The 19,274-nt window shown below is 43.6% G+C and overlaps 2 protein-coding genes across 8 annotated transcripts in view; one reads left to right on the top strand and one right to left on the bottom strand.

Annotated features, from left to right (window-relative positions):
- ARHGAP32 (Rho GTPase activating protein 32) overlaps nucleotides 1–19,274 on the top strand; it is a 416,149-nt gene that overhangs the window by 335,420 nt on the left and 61,455 nt on the right. The window contains exon 1 of one of the 7 annotated variants that reach the window (XM_073321004.2): nucleotides 11,895–12,224. The exons of the other annotated variants lie outside the window; for them this stretch is intronic. The gene's annotated coding sequence lies outside the window, so the exon portion shown is untranslated. Of the gene's footprint in view, nucleotides 1–11,894; nucleotides 12,225–19,274 lie in introns of those variants that run through there. 7 annotated transcript variants of the gene reach the window in all.
- The window catches only part of KCNJ5 (potassium inwardly rectifying channel subfamily J member 5), a 184,774-nt gene continuing 180,905 nt past the window's right edge, over nucleotides 15,406–19,274 (bottom strand). Inside the window, exon 4 of the transcript XR_012155935.1 lies at nucleotides 15,406–15,491. The gene's annotated coding sequence lies outside the window, so the exon portion shown is untranslated. The remainder of the gene's footprint in view (nucleotides 15,492–19,274) is intronic.

Below are 19,274 nucleotides of genomic sequence, written 5' to 3'. Positions count from 1 at the left end.
AGCACAAGAGGGTGTGGGACACCCACTTTGCCAGTAGATTTCACAGAGTTTCGCTAAAAGTAGAGGAATGGTGAGACTCAAGTCAGGTCCTGCAGGAGAGTGTTCTCCAGTAGCACAGACTCTTCAGTCCATCCCTTCCAACCTGTCCCTGTCTCCGTCCTCTCTTTTCCTCGCCTCAGGCTTTTCATCCCAGTCTCTTCATCCAGGAAGTCCTAGTCTCGCATTTCAGGATTCCCTGTCTCTGGCCCAGTCCCCATTCTTGACTCCTCATCCAATCTGTCTCTCTCCTGCCACCCTGGCCTCCAGTCGTTCCTTCCCTCCCACCCACATTCCCCATCCCCACTAGCTCCCAGTCCCACTCGCCATCTCCAATCCTCTCCCCAAACCCCCCAGTACTCCTTGTCTCAGTCTCATTGCGCAACCGGTCCCAGTTCTCCCCCCATGTCCTGGCTCCTCATCAGATCTGTCTCCACTCCACCCCACTGGTTCTCAGTTCCAGTGTCTTTGCCCAGTCAGCTCCAGCCCCCTTAGCTCGTCATCTGATCTCAGTCTGCCCCGCCCCGCACCTTTTGGCTCCCGGCTCTCCTCTGCCCCATTTACCTACCCAGCCCCAGTCTCTCCACATATCACTTCTCAGACCCCATTTCCCTTCCCGCCACACACACCATTGCCAGCCTCCAGTCCTCTCCCACCAGCTCCTTGTGCCCATCTAACCTCTTCCCTCCATCCTCCCCTCCTCCCCCCCCCCCCTCAGTTCTGGCTCTTATCCCCTCTGCATCCTCCTCCATGCCTTCTGGGCTCAGCAGGGGATCATTGAGACCACAGGAAAGACAGGCACCCTGCTCTCAGTTCAGGTGCCCAGACCTGGACCCGACATGGCCTGCAGCAGCCCAAAGCTACACTTGCAGGAAAGTCCCATTGACTTCAGAGGACTGTGTGCGCGTAAGGCTTCCAGAATCCGTCCCTCTGCCTGCAGTTGTTTCCTTTGGTTTCCTCAGCATTAGCTTTGAGAGGACAGTCCAGCAGGATACCAATCATCCAACCCCAGCCCAGTGCCGCAGTGCCTGCAGTCTGCAGCAGCACCGGAGCATGTCATGGAGTAGTTTCCTCCCACCTCACCAGCACCCAGGCCCATAGCTGCTCTGCTCCATGCGAGGAAGCAGATAGGAGCATAGGACTTTCCCAAAGCCAGACAGTGAGTCAGTGGCAGACCCAGGATTAGAATTGCACAGCTGAACTCGACATGAAGTTGTGAAATATGCCCTGAATGCCCCTGTTCACCTCCTGCTGGAAAGGGCAGTTATTTAAGCACAGATACCAAGAGTGTCAGCAATTAAAAGAGGCTTTTGGTGTCTATCGATGATGGTTTAGAGGAGGTTTCTAGCAAACGAGGATGAGCAGTGGATTTTCAGGGAGCATGAAAAGAAGATTAGAAAGCTGTAAAACTGTATGTGCAGAATACTCCCTCCACATAAAGCTAAGAGTCTGGGGCTCTGAGCATATATTTCTGAATTTAACTCAGTTTTGAATTTAGTTTTTGCTGGTAGATCTAAAAGTACTCTGTACGTGCACATAAATAAAGTCCGTAAATCACTGGCTGGTTTAGCAAGTTAGAGACAAGCAATAATTTAAAGCATTTCAAATAAATTCCTAAGAATACATAGCATTAGAAGGTCAGTGCATTTTTTCCTCCTTTCTAATCCTTTGATAGTGTAGATATTTCCCTGCAGGAGTAAAAAGAAGCGAGTATAAATGTTGGCAGTGCTGAAATGGCTCTTAGGCATTCATGGTAGTGTTTCTTAGAGACAAACTCCATGGAGTCATGGTTAATATTTGCAGTCAAATAAATATTATTTGTAATCTAAACAGCATCATATTTTCTTAGGGTTTCCAAGATGTTACAGAAAATTATTACCAGGTTTTTGTGTGTAAATGGGTTGTTCTCTTTGGAAGTGTAAATTTTGGTATACCCAGCATTAACCCCGCCTCCATTTTTGAAGCTCCAGTGGTTAGGTCCTGGACATGTATCTCTTCCAATTACATGCTTGTCCACACAAGAAAGTATCACAATATAGTTATACTGATATGAGCCAACATATGGATGTTCTTATTCCAGTGGCTTTTTTCACTTTATCTTAAAACCCTTCTCAGGCAACATAAATTAAATGGAAAACAGGTACCTAGATAAGATTGCCTACAGGACGGGTATACGATACAACTATATCTATTTAAATTCACACCTTAGGTTATGATGAAATAATTTTCCCCTGAAGACAGGGCCTAAGTAGTAGATAGTTTCCAGACATAGCTGGTGGTTATTGCCTTGCACCTTTTGTAGTCTTTTTCACCGATACAAAGTGAACACACAATGTGGCCACTCTTGATTTGGTAGCACTTTACACCCATTGTGCCCAGATGTCAATCACCACACAAGGTGTAGGCCAACAGAGAACCAGCCCCCTCCCCTGCTTCAATCTGAGAGTCTATCAGCTGTTGGGAAATGCTTGCTAAAGGAGATAGAGGTGGAGTGCAGGGACAATTTTAGTGATGTGCGCACGCACACACACACACACACACCGGGGATTTCTGCATTGCACTTGGTCTCTAGCAGCCCCAAGGAGCTGGCGCAGAGAGAGAGACTCAACTTCAAAAGCAATCAGGCAGCATTTAGGCTTTGTCTACACTGCCCTGCATTTTGGACTCTGGGGGTATGAATAGCTATGCGCACCAATTGCTGTGCTGCACTCTCCTGTGTGGACACTGTAGGCAGGAACTAAAAAGCCCCTAGTTCGCATTAATCTAATCCTGTCTTGGCCTGGTTTTCTGTGGAATTTTAACCAGGAAAGAGACTTGCAGACAAATTTAGCGTATTTAGGTCTGTGTGCATCAGGGTAAACATAAATACAGTCTATATGCATGTGCATAGACAGAAGGAGACAGACTGGTATTTTATACCTTACTGCAGTTTTTGTGACTTTATTCTGGCAACTAACATCAAGAAATACTTGTGGAGTAAGGTAACATGAGCAATGTGGTAGAACTGGGCCATAAGCAGTCCTTTTTGCAAGCACCAAAGTACTAATAGTAAAACGTGCCTTCTTTTCACACTCTGTCTTCTTTTTCACTCTGCCTGCTCTCTATTCCAGTTTTCAAGATGGTCTTTTAAAGTGGATTTGTTTTTCTCACCATTTGTGTCAAAGTAAGACCTGAACCTTATAGCAGTCAGTTTGAGCTTCCAATCCACAAGTATTACAGTAGGTTTGAAATTAGGCAAAAGGCAGATTACCCTTCCCTGCTTTTCCTATTCTTTCATTATAGCACTGCGTACCTGTAAATTACTATGGGAGTCAAGCTGTGGAGTGGAAATACTTTCAGACAGATTTAACCACAGATGCATGGCACATACCTCCAATCTGGTCCTGCTTTTGCATGTGGATTTATCAAGGGTTGTGCTGGTGCATACCTTGAATCTCCGATTACACCCTGGCCCCATGAAAATTCACCCAGGCAGCAGAAAGTCTGCTTAGTCTATCTGTCAGCAGGGGGGTGGCACTTGGGCTCTGAATGTACATGCCTGCGGCTCTTGTGCTCTATTGGTTTAACATTAATGTTGCTACATCTCCAGAGAAAGTGAAAAGAGACTTAAACAGCAGGTCAAAAAGGGGACATCGTGTCATCTAAACCACGTGGAAAATAATAATATTTGAGGCGTTCTTAGAGCAGTTAATTGTCCCTTGGTTTGTATGTGCCCCATTGCATACGTTTGGGGAGAATCCTTAAATTAGCACAAAAGAAGGCATAGTTTAAAATATTTTACAAGGTCTCCTACTACAGTCAATGACAGATCTAAGTGTTTCTATTAGAAGGCCCAGACACTGCTGAGGCAGGGTTTTCCTCTCTTTTCCAGTGAGTTTAAACTTGCTGCAAGATATAGTTTGGACATTACTCTGGCTTTCAGGGCCCACTTCATTAGTTTGTGAATCTTCTTACGCTTATGATTAACTCAGAAGGCTCTGCTGGTTTGAAGTTTCATTCGCAGGGTTTTATTTAAGGCCTGTGTCAACCTCACACTCATTCTTTCTCAGGATTTAATCCTATAAGTACAGTGTGAATCTTTTCATTTAATTCTTGAATCAGTCTCTCAGGAACTTGCTTTGTTCAGGAAAAGGCAGATAAAAGTCTTCAGCTGTCTGCTTGATCCACCATTGGCCATATATCTTCCCAAACTACTTTTACCTGGGTCAGTGAAACACACATGCATTGATTCATTTCTTGTAAACCTGGGCACACAAGGCAGGCTATTCCACTATGGCTCCAACCACAAAGGGAGAACATAAGAGTGAGGCACTCCCATCAATCCCGAAATACTATACGGCACCCAGACATCTTTATGGCAAATCTGCAGGGGCCCTGTGAGTGGGAATCCTGATTTTGTTCCCAAGCCTGCCTCTTCCTTAGTAGTGTGATGTTTTGATTCTCTGCCTCCCCACCAGCTTTCAACTGTAATGTTAATGTCTCCCAAATAAACCGGCTTTTTCAGAGGCCTTGATTACAGGATAAGTGTGGCAAAACATGAAATGACACCGCAAAATAAGGTGCCTTCCTTCCATGGTTGAATTTGCCAGTTTGGAAGATGGAGAAAGTTACAAGGTGAACGGACAGCATGATGATTTTTTTAGCCACATGACTACTGTTAACATTAGCCTAGTCATATGAGAATGAACCCCAGTCAGATTAATCAAGGCACCTCTGCAGTTTTGTCACTGACTTCAGCAAGGTCAGAATTCCAACCTGGGTCTCCTAGCTTCCAGTCCCTTGTCCTAGCCGTTAGACTACACTGCCTTCCCGATACTTCACCCTCTATCTGAAGTAAGAAGATACAGGGTCTGATTTGCCTCTCATTTATACATATTTTACATTTGTGATGTATATCCCTTGCCTTTCGTGGATGTAGCAGAATGTGAACCATATTGTTTTCGTTTCATTTCATGCAAGTCGTTCATTTGTATTACCATTAGATATTTTGATCCATGCACAATAAATTGTCAGAGGAAAAATGTAAGCCTTGGAAAAATTGTGGAAAATTAAATCAACACAATTGCACCCATGTTAAACGTAATAAAAACCCCATGCCATGCAAGAATTTAGACTGCCTTGCAGTGTGAACATTTTGTGCGGCATTGCCTGTGGCATGGAACCGTGTTTTTGTTGTGTTGTCCCAGGTTTCCTCAGGGCTGACGGCTCCACCTTTAAAGCACACATTGTAAAACACATAGTAAAATCTTTCCTGAAGCACAGTGATCATCATCAGAGAGATAATCTCCAGTTAATAAAACCACCATTTTAAATTAGGAAAGGAGTTAATGTTGTTTGTGACAGTCCTCTTGCATTCTCATTCCAATTATCGGGAAGTAGGAGCATTTATAACGTGCAGCCTTGCTTTTAAATCAAACTGTGTAAAATTGAATGCTTAATTAATTCAGCCTTGCAGAATTCTTGCCTAAGGCAAGCTGTGAGTAATGTTTTGGTTCAGTGCATCATAGTTAAAGGGGATGAGTGGAGTTCAGGCCCAGTCAAGTATGTTTTCCTGAATATTTGTGTGACTGATATACCTGTCCTGTATTTCTGTATTTCCTGTCTTAGCCTTGCTGATCTGAATTTTGAATTGAATTTACTTTCATTGTATTCACACCCCTTTTGTATGCATTTTCTACAAATGTTTTGGCAAATTAATTTGGTAGTAGGAACATTTGTGTTAATTATAAGTGAATATTAGACAGTATTTGCAGAAATATAATTTTAAAGTCAGCATCATAAATATACACACAGGAAACCTCATTCTACAAGTTAAACTCATCCAGGCAGAGAAAAGAAATATGATATTGTAATCTGCTTCCTACCGAAACAGCTCAAATTATGACTATCACACTGAGAACAAGCATTATCTGTAGGCTTGACTTGGTGAATGATTTTGAACAAATACATTCAAGAAAATTGTGAGTTGCTTGAGGACCATCTGTGAACAGTAAAAGAAACAAAATGTGTTGAACAAATTATTCATTGTGAATTGCTCACCCAGCCCTACTGTTTGCCGAGATGCCTGTGTAAACAGAAGCAGATTCCTCTTTAATCCCTCTGGCCTCCAGTTTGCTTAATTTATCCACAGATTCTACATCTCAGTTTGTGACCTCACTGTGATGTTAGACATTGCATTGTGTGACATCCCTGCATAAACTGGGTACATTCAGGAACAGACTGATTATATACAATAATAGTAATCAAATCAAATTTATTACTGTAGTATATTAGCCTTAAAATAATAATAGAGTGCGAAGACTAAAGGTGACACACGGTGAGTAGTCCCATTGACTTCATTGGAATTCTTGTAATATATAATGGCCTTGGCACTTAAACAGCAGTTTTCACCTGTAGATCTCAAGGCACAAAGGTTTATATTAGCCCCCATTTTACAGATGGGGAAACTGGAACCGGAAATAGAACTCAGATTTCTTGGCTTCCACTTCAGAGAAACTGCCTCCTTTGTCTACAAGGGAATTCTCAGGGAAATTAATTCCAGTTAACTAGAGGTGCAAATTTAAAGTGGAATAGTTAAATCACATTAAACCCCTATGTGGTTATTCTCATTCAGAAGTAAAATTCGGAACAGAATTAAGGCCACTTAAATACCCCAGCGGGAATTTTTCTGCCATTGTAGGAATACCACCTCCCCGAACAACATTAGCTACATCAGCAGAAGCACTTTTCTGTCCACGTAGCAGTGTCTACACGGAAGGTTTGGGGTTTTTTTTTTTTTGGAGGGGTGGGGGTTTGACATAGCTGTATCACTAGGAGATGTGGGGTGATTGGGGTTTTGTTTTGGTTTGGGGTTTTTGCATCCCTGACCAATATAGCTATGCTGGTATAAATTCTTAAGTGTAGACCAGGCCTGAGTATCCTGTATAGACAAGCTCTGAGTGAGTGTCCACAGAGTTTTAATGAAGTTTAACTAATCCACTTTAAATTCATACCTTCAGCTAATTCGATTGAATTTTCCAGAGGCCTGAGTTACTATAATCATCCAGAGCAGTGGTGTGAAGAATTTAGAGTTCTTGGGTCTGACTTGCTAGCTGAGATAGGTGGATGTGACCAGGGCCATATTAAGAAAATCCAGGGCCCTGGGCACATACCAAATGGGGCTCCCTGTGGCCCTGCCCTGCCTTGGATTTGCAGCGTCAGGGGCCAACCATAACTCCTTTTTGGGCAGCCTGCTCCCTACCTAGACCACCATTCTCTGATCTTCAGATGGGCTAGGGCAGTGGTTCTCAAACTTTTGTACTGGTGACCCCTTTCACACATCAAGCCTCAGAGTGTGACTCACCTTTATAAATGAAGAACGCTTATTTATATTTAACACTATTATAAATGCTGGAGGCGAAGCAGGGTTTGGGGATGGAGGCTGACTGCTCACGACCCCCCCACGTAATAACCTCACGACCCCCTGAGGGATCACAACCCCCAGTTTGAGAACTCCTGGGCTAGGGTCTGTTCTGGAGAAGGGAGAACTCAGTCCCCATCCCAGAAGATGACTTGTGTGGAGGCCCCTACCACCACCACCCCAGAAGAACAGTGGTGAGGCGATGGCAACAAAGAACTTGAGTCCTCTGCTGAGGTGATATCTTACTCATGTTCCCCCCCAACCCATCCCTCATTGCAGCCAGGTATCAGAGTTAAAAGCTCATTTAGATGAGGGGCAGTTCGCACTTCACAGAGCCATTGTTTCAGACAGTCTCCAAACTCACAGCAGGTCTACACTATCAACTTGCAGTGGTGCAGCTGTGCCGCTTTAGTGCTTCTGGTGAAGACACTCTAAGCCGATGGGAGAGAGCTCTCCTGTCAGCTTAATAACTCCACCTCCACGAGAGGCAGTAGCTATTTCAGTGAGAGAAGCTCTCCCACCAACATAGTGCTGTCTACACCAGGGCTCAGATCACAGTTTCAAGGCTATCTCCACGATCATAAGGGCTAGAAACATTTTGTTTTTAAAAAATGAAAGCAGTGATTCTCATGTCATCATGTGACTCCAGAAGCTTGGAGACCCAAGGCATGTGCCTATGTTTTAATCTAGCCCTGGATGCAGCCATGTTTTAAAACTCCTTTTCGAGGTAAAGGAGCCTCCTTTTACCAGGTTGTTACGGTTTGCCAGTGCTACTCAACTTCTCTGGTACATCTTTGCTCTCTTCAAATAAGTAGGGGCTCATGTTCTCCCTAAAGTATCATTAGTGGCCATGGGAGACTCTCCATAGGCTGCCAAGAACAGTAAGTAGGGTTTCCAGTTTGGGGTTAAAGCAGAAAACATCTGACCAAAGCCAACATTGGTCCTGGATCCGGTACTATTCAATGTTTTCATTAATGGCTTGGATAAAAGAGTGGAGAGTGTGCTTATAAAATTTGCAGATGACACCAAGGTGGGATGCATTGCTAGCACTTTGGAGGACAGGATCAGAATTCACAATTACCTTGACAAATAAGAGAAATGGGTCTCAAATCGACAAGATGGAATTCAATAAAGACAAGTGCAAAATACTTCAGTTAGGAAGGAAAAAATCAATTGCACAACTACAAAATGGGGAATGACTGACTGGATGCTAGATACTGCTGAAAAGGAGCTGGGGGTTATAGTGGATCACAAATTGAATATGAATAGGCTTGACATAATTCGATTTTTAATTTTTTATCATTTTGATGGATAATATCAATGTTTATTTTAAAACATTTTTTATGATACTTGATTTAAATTTTCGCAGTTGTGGGAGATTATTGGGGGGGAGGGTGTCAGACAATAATTATTTAATTGCAGCAGATGTTGAGAACCAAAAGTTAAAACTTTATAAACCATTAAAATGCAAATTGTCAACATCGTATGTCAAAATTTTAGTCCTAAATCAGACTTAAGTAAGTTCTCAAGTGGAATTTTTCTTACTTTGCCTATATGTAAATTTCACTTATTATCAATGGAAATACTTCGTCAGTTTGTTTGCATACAGTGAAATCAGTGTTTACCCATAAAAATCTAATGCTTCCAATTCCAAATATGAGTCGTCAGCGTGATTCAGTGGCAAAAAAGGCTGATGTCATCCTGGAGTGTATTAACAGCAGTGTCGTCTGTAAGACACCTGAGGTAGTTGTCCTGCTGTACTCAGCACTTGTGAGGGCTCAGCTGGAGTACTGTGTGCAGTTCTGGGTGCTACACTGTAAGAAGAATGTATCAAAATGGAGAGAATGTGCATCAAATTAAAGCAACAAACATGAAAAAGGTTCAGGAAACCTGACCTATGAAGAAAGGTTAAAAAACCTGGGCATGTTTAGTCTTGAGAAAAGAAGACTGGGAGGGGAATGGGATTGGGGGAGGGATAGCTCAGTGGTTTGAGCATTGGCCTGCTAAACCCAGGGTTGTGAGTTCAATCCTTGAGGGGGCCATTTAGGGATCTGGGTCAAAAATTGGGGGTTGGTCCTGCTTTGAGCAGGGGGTTGGACTAGATGATCTCCTGAGGTCCCTTCCAACCCTGATATTCTGTGGTAATCTGTGGTAATGATAGTCTTCAAATATGATAAGGACTGTTATAAAAAGGACAGTGATCAGTTGTTCTCCATGTCCACTTAAGGTAGGATAAGAAGTAATGGGCTTAATCTGCAGCAAGGTTAGATATTAGGAAAATATTTCTAACTGTAACAATAGTTAAGCTCTGGAATAGGCTTCCAAGGGAGGTTGTGAAATCCCTATCATGGGAGGTTTTTAAAGCAGGTTAGACAAACACCTGTCAGGGATGGTCTAGGATTTCTCGAGGTCCTTTCCAACCCTATGTTTCTATGATTTTGTAATAGCTTTTCATTAAAGCATACACTGAAAATACACGGAATTTACTACTATGCTGACGTGCCTTCTAGCACCCATATAGCGAAAGTGCTCATGTGTGCATGTTAATGAAAACTGATAAAAAGGAGTCCTTATAGAGTGTGGATCTCAGGTTTCCAAGGGTCAACAGCCAGTGAGTTAGGTAATGTTATGGTCGCCTGTAGCTGTGACTTAGTTTTAGTCCGAGGAGCCATGGATTCCATGATTTTAATGTTCTGTTTTAGTTTATGATGTTTTCATAGTCCCGTATCTTGCCATTTTGGAATTGAGGATCAGTGAATGCGGTAGTGACATTGACCAAGCTGTTTACTGAAATCTTTGAGAGTGCCGAGTTAAACGGGAGGCTACGGACCATATGTTCATCATGGCTGGTGTAAATCAGCAGTGCTGGGGTTCTCCTGTCGGTGAAGGTAATTCACCTCCCCAAGAGGCAGTAGCTAGGTAATTCTTCCCTTGACCTAGCACTGGGGATTAGGCTGGTATATCTACATCTGTCAAGGGTGTGGGTTTTTCACACCCCTGAGAGACGTAGCTATATTCATATAAAATCCTAGTGCTGACCGGGCCTCATTCAGAGAATCTGCACTAGAGAAGAAGGGGCAGCTGCAGTTTTCTTCCCACCTTCCTGCAGGCTGCTTCAGAGCTAAACAGACAGGTACTGTTTAGGCAGAGCTAAACAGACAGGCAAGTTTACTTCTAGCGTGTCAGAAAATGGTGGTGAGGGAAATATGAGGACATTTTTTTTTTAGTATTTTATGTAAATTTTCCAACCAGCTAGGGTTTTAACCTGTTACCGAAATGCTCTTCAGTGGGTTAAAAAATCATGGTATTGATGTTAAAGAGAGTTGGCCTTATTTGTTTTCTCTTCTGCCAAGTGGATCCAAACAGCTAACTGCAGAGCAGAAACCTTGAGTTCCCTGCTAATTGGATTAACAAAACCAGATCATCCATAGGGCTTGTCTAGAAAAGTTGCACCAGTGTAACCTTAAATTGATTTAAAATCAGTCTAGTTACACTTGTGCAAACACCTAATGTAGACTCACTTAAACTTGCTTAAATCTGTTTAATTTGATTAATTACCTGGTTAAAGTACTTAGAGGTGTGTTTTGACCTGGTGTTTGCAACCTTTTGTGAACGGCTGTTCTCTGATGTTTTTTAAAACAAATTGCAGGGGTTTTTTGTAAAGGGAAAGTTTAATAAAAAAAAAAAAATTCCAAGCCTGTAAAGAGTCTTGCCCCGTCCTCTGAAGAAGCTGGGACTGCCTCTGTTGAAAGCAGGATTCTGATACAGTGCAGCAATTCTTATGTTCCAGTGGACTTTCTCCATTTCTAGAGTAACAGAAGACATGACACTGACACTCAGGAAGTGTGTGTGTGTGTGTGTGTGTGTGTACACGTGCCCACAAGTGAGAAAGAAACAGGGGAGATTTTTTTCCTGACTCATATTATTATTACTTATTTATTTATACAGCACCATAGGTATGCCTAACGCTTTAGCGACGAATAAAGGATGGCATCCCTGCCCCGAGCAGTTTGCAGTTTAGGGAGGAAAGGGGATTAGTTATTTAGATAAGATTTTCCATTCGATTTTCCACCCAAGACCACGTGGAGTGAGACTCTTACTATTACACCCTGCAGGACTAGAATTTCTCTGAATGAATGCATGAGTCAGCTTTTTATTGCCCTCCCTTTCTGTTGATTAAATCATTTTTCTTATCTCTGGAGCCAAACGTATTGTCCTGTCAACAGGCCACTCCTTGTGCCTTACAAACCTGAGCCTGCTGGAATAAACAAAAAGTGGCAAATGAAGGGAACCCAGACCCAGGAGGAGGTAAACTAGAAATTCAACCATTTGGGGCTGTTGTCTGTGTAATAAGCAGTCATCTGAGTAAAAGGGTGGAGCTAGACTAGTGTAGCTTGTTTCACAAGTGTGAGCTTTGGGAGGGGCCTCTTGTGGAGTTTCAATCACAAAGCACAGCATGTACTGCCTGAGACAGTGTGTGTGAGCCTCAGACTCAGAGGTTTTGCTGATCAGGAGACAAAGCCACAGCATGAGAAGCTGAGCTGGGACTGGGAGCCTGGGAGAAGAGAGGTGGGAAAGTTGAGCTGCGAGGGCATACAAGTGAGGTGGATATTTGAACTGGAAGCATTGTGCAGTGGAAAATGACCTTTCACTCTGTCTGGATCTAATCCTTGGTGGCTGGACTAGAGAGCTGAGCTGATTAAGAAACTCCATTGCTTTGTTAATGAGTTTTGTGGAGTTAGCCTGCCACTGCTGAAGTACTGATTTTCTGGCCTGCAGCAAAGACAAGGTAAGAGGTGCTTTTTGCCTTGCTCTGGTGTCTCTCCTGTCTAGGACTTGCAGGGTTTTTTGGTTCCCTTCACTACTTGTTGCTTAGTAGCTTGCTTGTTGTTTAATTACTGTTAGTGTTGGTAGTATTAATATTTACCATCTAGCAGCATACTGTTCGAATGCATCCGATGAAATGAGCTGTAGCTCACGAAAGCTTATGCTCAAATAAATTGGTTAGTCTCTAAGGTGCCACAAGTCCTCCTTTTCTAACATGGCTGTTACTCTGAAACCTGTTTGAAAGAAGCTTTTTAACAATGGAGCATCAGGAATGATAGGTGTGGGTTTAAAATACTCTGGGCATTTGAGTCATTTTACTCTGTAAATACCAGTTTGCTTTGTAATGTTTTCAAGGCACTGGGATGTACGGTACAGAACACTATGGCAGGAATTGGTCATCCAGGATTCAGGAACTAGAGGGGCCCAGGTGCCTTATTTCAGCTGCAGCAGCCGTATCTTACCTGACAATCTCTTTGCCTTCCTCTTCTAGATGAAAAATACCTGTTACTCGGGAATAGGTAGTGGAATTTGGTTGTCTGGGGCCGTAACTGCTGTATCTCGACAAACTTGTTTTTGTTTTAAGAGAAATAAGCTCCCCCTGGGATCCATGCCCTTGGGCAGATTGCTTGGCTCTGGAGTTTACTTGTCATGTCAACAAAATATTTTATTAAAGCACACATGTGTATGCATACACACACAGCTTCTGTTAATTGTTGTAACTCCTGTTTTCTCTTCTGCACATATCTGTTCCTGGGTCCATTTTAATCATTTACCTTTACTGGGTCCCTAATGGTAAACAGAATTTTATTATACACAGAGGTAGGGTCATGAATGCATTGCAGACCACTAGAACAGTCCTGAATTCAGGAACCACATTTCCGACACCCATGAAAGTGCTCACTAAAACTCTAGAAGAGAAGGAATTTCAGAACGCGTAAACTCCCACGCCATCCTCAATTTTTCTCCTTGTGCATATTGTTTGGATTGCAGCTATCTGAGTTAAGCCCTTCCTGCTCCTAGCAAATGTGCAGCTACACCTGGACGCAAAAAAGCCATAGGACTTGGAGTGTCTAAAATTTGAATTTCTATAAGTTCTGCATATCAGTTTCATCTTTTTTTCTTCTCCTTTTAATTGCAACTTGAGGCAGGCAAATCGCCTTAGGGATTGCCTACCCTTCAGCCTGCAGATCAGTGGTTCTCAACCAGGGGTTCACGTACCAATGGAGTACACAGAGGTCTTCCAGGGGGTACATCAACTTGTCTTTGTATTTGCCTAGTTTTACATCAGACTATATAAAAAGCACGAGCGAAGTAAGTATAAACTAAAATTTCATACAGACAATGACTTGTTTAGACTGCTGTATCTACTATACACTGAAATGTAAGTACAATATTTATGTTCCAATTGATTTATTTTATAGTTAGATGGTAAAAATGAGAAAGTCAGCAATTTTTCAGTGCTAGTGTGCTGGGACACTTCTTTGTTTTTTTTATGTCTGGTTTTGTTAGCAACTACTTTTTAAGTGAGGTGAGACTTGGGGGTACACAAGACAAATCAGACTCCGGAAAGGGGTACAGTAGACTGGAAAGGTTGAGAGCCACTGCTATAGATCACTGATTCTACTGCCCCTACAGGGGCTTGCATGTTTAAAAGTACTAGTCCACTGTGTGCTGCAGCTGGTGGGCAGTGAATGTACTGTCTAAAAATAAAATCCTCATTGAAAGCAGTTAGCATGTGCATAGCAGGCAATCACTTGTCTGTTTTAATTTATTCACAATACCGCAATGAGGCTCTAGTCCACTGGTGCCCAACCTTATTATACAGGAAGGCCACCCCATGTGAGGGCCAAAAATGATTCTGTTCTGTATGTATTTAGATAGAATCATAGAATATCAGGGTTGGAAGGGACCTCAGGGGGTCATCTAGTCCAACCCCCTGCTCAAAGCAGGACCAATCCCCAACTAAATCATCCCAGCCAGGGCTTTGACAAGCCTGACCTTAAAAATATCTAAGGAAGGAGATTCCACCACCTTGCTAGGTAACGCATTCCAGTGTTTCACCACCCTCCTAGTGAAAAAGTTTTTCCTAATATCCAACCTAAACCTCCCCCACTGCAACTTGAGACCATTACTCCTTGTTCTGTCATCAGCTACCACTGAGAACAGTCTAGATCCATCCTCTTTGGAACCCCCTTTCAGGTAGTTGAAAGCAGCTATCAAATCCCCCCTCATTCTTCTCTTCCACAGACTAAACAATCCCAGTTCCCTCAGCCTCTCCTCATAAGTCATGTGTTCCAGTCCCCTAATCCTTTTTGTTGCCCTCCGCTGGACTCTCTCCAATTTTTCCACATCCTTCTTGTAGCGTGGGGCCCAAAACTGGACACAGTACTCCAGATGAGGCCTCACCAATGTCGAATAGAGGGGAACGATCACGTCCCTCCATCTGCTGGCAATGCCCCTACATATATATCCCAAAATGCCATTGGCCGCCTTAGCAACAAGGGCACACTGTTGACTCATATCCAGCTTCTCGTCCACTGTAACCCCTAGGTCCTTTTCTGTAGAACTGCTGCCGAGCCATTCGGTCCCTAGTCTATAGCGGTGCATGGGATTCTTCCGTCCTAGGTGCAGGACTCTGCACTTGTCCTTGTTGAACCTCATCAGATTTCTTTTGGCCCAATCCTCTCATGTGTCTAGGTCCCTCTGTATCCTATCCCTACCCTCCAGTGTATCTACCTCTCCTCCCAGTTTAGTGTCATCTGCAAACTTGCTGAGGGTGCAATCCACACCATCCTCCAGATCATTTATGAAGATATTGAACAAAACCGGCCCAAGGACCGACCCTTGGGGCTCTCCACTTCATACCGGGTGCCAACTAGACATGGAGCCATTGATCACTACCCGTTGAGCCCGACAATCTAGCCAACTTTCTATCCACCTTATAGTCCATTCATCCAGCCCATATTTCTTTAACTTGCTGGCAAGAATACTGTGGGAGACCATGTCAAAAGCTTTGCTAAAGTCAAGGAACAACAGGTCCACCGCTTTCCCCTCATCCACAGAGCCAGTTATCTCGTCATAGAAGGCAATTAGATTAGTCAGGCATGACTTGCCCTTGGTGAATCCATGCTGACTGTTCCTGATCACTTTCCTCTCCTCTAAGTGCTTCAGAATTGATTCCTTGAGGACCTGCTCCATGATTTTTCCAGGTTGTGATGTACAGTATTGTCTATTTAAAAATAAATAAATAGATCAGTGCATAGAATGTGTATCAGAAAAAAAAAACAGTAAATAACACATAACTAAACTAAAATGTCAACATGACGACAAAATGCTAATGAGTCGGCTATTAGTATATTGTGTTGAAGCAGGCCCCGGGGCCTTTTTAAATGCTCTCGTGGGCCATAGTTTGGGCACCCTGCTGTAGTCCATTTTAATGACTAAATAGCCTTCAAGAGGTTGTGATTTCTGACTGCAGTGCCCCCATGTTCCCAGTTAAGTCAGGGCTCCATTGTTATAGGCACAAGACAAACATAGTAAGAACAAAAAGAAAAGGAGGACTTGTGGCACCTTAGAGACTAACACATTTATTTGAGCATAAGCTTTCGTGAGCTACAGCTCGCTTCATCGGATGCATTAAGTGGTAAGAACGGTCCCTTTTGAAATTAAACCAGGGTATTAGTTAGATAAAGGAAAGCAGAAACCATGTGAAACAACTGTACAATGCAATGCATTCCTAGGATTTATAAACCAAATTAAACTTGTTGCCAGTCACAGACCTATTGGGCCTGATTCTCATGTACTCTAAGGCTCTTTTATACCACCCTGGCAGTGTAAAGGGGCTGTAAAGTGAGCATAGATGGAATTTGCATCAGCTTTAAGACCACTTCACTCTGCCAGTGTGGTATAAGGTGCCTTTGTGTCTACACTGCAGCTGGGAGCCAGCCTCCCAGCCTGGGTAGACAGCCTTCTGCTAGCAGGTTTGCATTAGCTCACTAAAAATAGTGTTGTAGACAGCAACGCTGTTGGAGGCTCAGTCTAGCCATGCAAGCTCAAGCCCTCCCTGTTGAAGGCGATGGGAGCTCAGTGTCTCTTAGGTCAGATATGCCCGACTTGAGTAAAGTGATCGTCTTATTTACAGTCACCTTGAAGAATGCTGGTAGAGAATGGAAAAAACAACAGGCCCTTGACTGCAATGTCTCCAATTCCAAGGCTGCTTACCGGGGGCCTCAGAGCAGGGAAAATAGTCACTCTCTGGCTGGTAATAATGGAGGTGTGACGCCTGGTGGAGAGGGCAGGAGACCCCTGTTAAGCTCTGAGGGAAGGCACAATGTCATGAACAGTATCGCACCATTCCACAGAGTCACCGAAAAGTCTGTCGTGACAGCTGTGCTGTGTCTTTTGAAAACGCACATACTGGGTTCTGACATCATACTCCTCCCCCTTCCAGGTGGGTCGCACATAGTCCATCCTGCCAGAGAAGTGGGGGTTCCTCCCCAGTCATCCCTCCAGTTCAGGACTGGGCTCCCGCCAAAGCCTGTCAAAAGCTCTTTAATCAGCTTTGCTGGCGATCCAGCTAACTGTTCTCCTCTCCTCCCACTACCAAGATCTGAATGGGTTACAGTGTAAAGCAAGAGCACCTTGATTGGAATCACTCCAGATTTATGCTCGTTTAACTGAAATCAGAATCTGACCCACCGTCCTCATTAGACTGGCTAGTGAAAGCTCTGGACTGGGAATTGAATGTGAATCTCGCACCTGGAGGTCCTGAGCAGTGCTTCTGTGCCAGTCCAAGATGGCTGTGTCTACACTAGTGGGTTTTTGTTGGCAAATCTCCCGCTGTTGCATTACCATTTGTGCAATTCCACCGGTAGCAGCCACAATAGATGCAACAGTGTTGGACGTGGCTCAGCCGTTTACACTACTGTATCCTGTGGACCTGCTCTTGAAGTCTTCAAATGAAGACGAAATGTGCTTTAGTCAGATACATGTTGTTTGACTCGATACGGGGTGAGTAGATTAGATGTTATGGCCTATGTTATACAGGACATCAGACCAGATCAGTGGTTCTCAAACGTATTTGATCGCACCCCCTTTCTTTGTGTCTGTAGTAGTTTAAGGGCTCTCTCCTCCTCGCCGCCCCCCAGGTACATATACCGTTAAAAAAAAAAAATCAACACGCAACTCTCACTAAATATTAAAAACAGTAAGGCATTGATTCAAACAGAGGCAATGATCCATTGCAAAAGCGAAACTGCAGTTGTGGTCGATGCTTACAATTAAACGTGTACAACACGTTGTAGCAAACGGATTAATGCACAGATGGCAGTGATTTTGTATAATGCTCTACAAGCTTAACAGAAATATGTCAAAATTCAGAGTGTTATCTGAGGACCTGATATGTCTAGCGGAATCAGCGTTGCTAGTTATTTGTTGTGGTGGGTAAAATGTGTGCAGTTCCCCCTCCCCCAAAGCTTCTCATGCCCTCACCCCCCAGTTTGAGAATCTCTAGACTAGATAATCTAATTGTCCCCTCTGGCCTTAATATCTAAGAACAGACATAGATGACACAATGTTTAAAACTGCAATACCTGGTTGACGTTGGCTCTCCCACCATTGGAGGTGTTTTGGTGGGAGATTTGCCGAACAATAGTAGTGGTGATGAGGCTCAGTGGAGCATATTTGGTGTTGTCCCAATATATGCCTTCATAATATTTCCCCAATAGTTTGTGATCTGAGTATTGATTAGGCACTGGTTACTGTACTGTGCCTCTTCAATGCAAATAACTTCATCATTAAACCAAGTCTTGAGCACACATTTATTTGAAGCGTTTATGTATTGATATAGTGCATGCCAGGCCATGTTAAATCAAACATTGATGCTCTCCCAAGGTGAACACTCGGGATAGACCAACACTGTTTCCCTGATGGATGGATCAGGCATTCAGCTGTGCTAATCATACGTTTATCAGAGACTCAGAACGCTTTCAGATGGATCACTAGTCTCCAAGCTAACAGATAAAAGCAAAAGGACTGAATTAAACTCCACTACAATGAGAAGGGATTTAACAAAGTGCAGCAGGACTGGGAGAGGCAGAAATTGGACATCTGCAGAAATCAAATCCTCAAAGAATCAATCCTGAAGCACTTGCATGAGAGGAAAGTGATCAGGAACAGCCAGCATGGATTCACCAAGGGAAGGTCATGCCTGACTAATCTAATCGCCTTTTATGATGAGATTACTGGTTCTGTGGATGAAGGGAAAGCCGTGGATGTATTGTTTCTAGACTTTAGCAAAGCTTTTGACACGGTCTCCCACAGTATTCTTGTCAGCAAGTTAAGGAAGTATAGGCTGGATGAATGCACTATAAGGTGGGTAGAAAGTTGGCTAGATTGTCGGGCTCAATGGGTAGTGATCAATGGCTCCATGTCTAGTTGGCAGCCGGTGTCAAGTGGAGTGCCCCAGGGGTCGGTCCTGGGGCCGGTTTTGTTCAATATCTTCATAAATGATCTGGAGGATGGTGTGGATTGCACTCTCAGCAAATTTGCGGATGATACTAAACTGGGAGGAGTGGTAGATACGCTGGAGGGGAGGGATAGGATACAGAAGGACCTAGACAAATTGGAGGATTGGGCCAAAAGAAATCTGATGAGGTTCAATAAGGATAAGTGCAGGGTCCTGCACTTAGGACGGAAGAACCCAATGCACAGCTACAGACTAGGGACCGAATGGCTAGGCAGCAGTTCTGCGGAAAAGGACCTAGGGGTGACAGTGGACGAGAAGCTGGATATGAGTCAGCAGTGTGCCCTTGTTGCCAAGAAGGCCAATGGCATTTTGGGATGTATAAGTGGGGGCATAGCGAGCAGATCGAGGGACGTGATCGTTCCCCTCTATTCGACATTGGTGAGGCCTCATCTGGAGTACTGTGTCCAGTTTTGGGCCCCACACTACAAGAAGGATGTGGATAAATTGGAGAGAGTCCAGCGAAGGGCAACAAAAATGATTAGGGGA

Source organism: Lepidochelys kempii, chromosome 22 (assembly GCF_965140285.1).
Source record: "Lepidochelys kempii isolate rLepKem1 chromosome 22, rLepKem1.hap1, whole genome shotgun sequence".
Taxonomy (NCBI): Eukaryota; Metazoa; Chordata; order Testudines; family Cheloniidae; genus Lepidochelys; species Lepidochelys kempii.
Note: the sequence above shows the minus strand (reverse complement) of the source record. Positions and strands in the feature narration are given on the sequence as shown.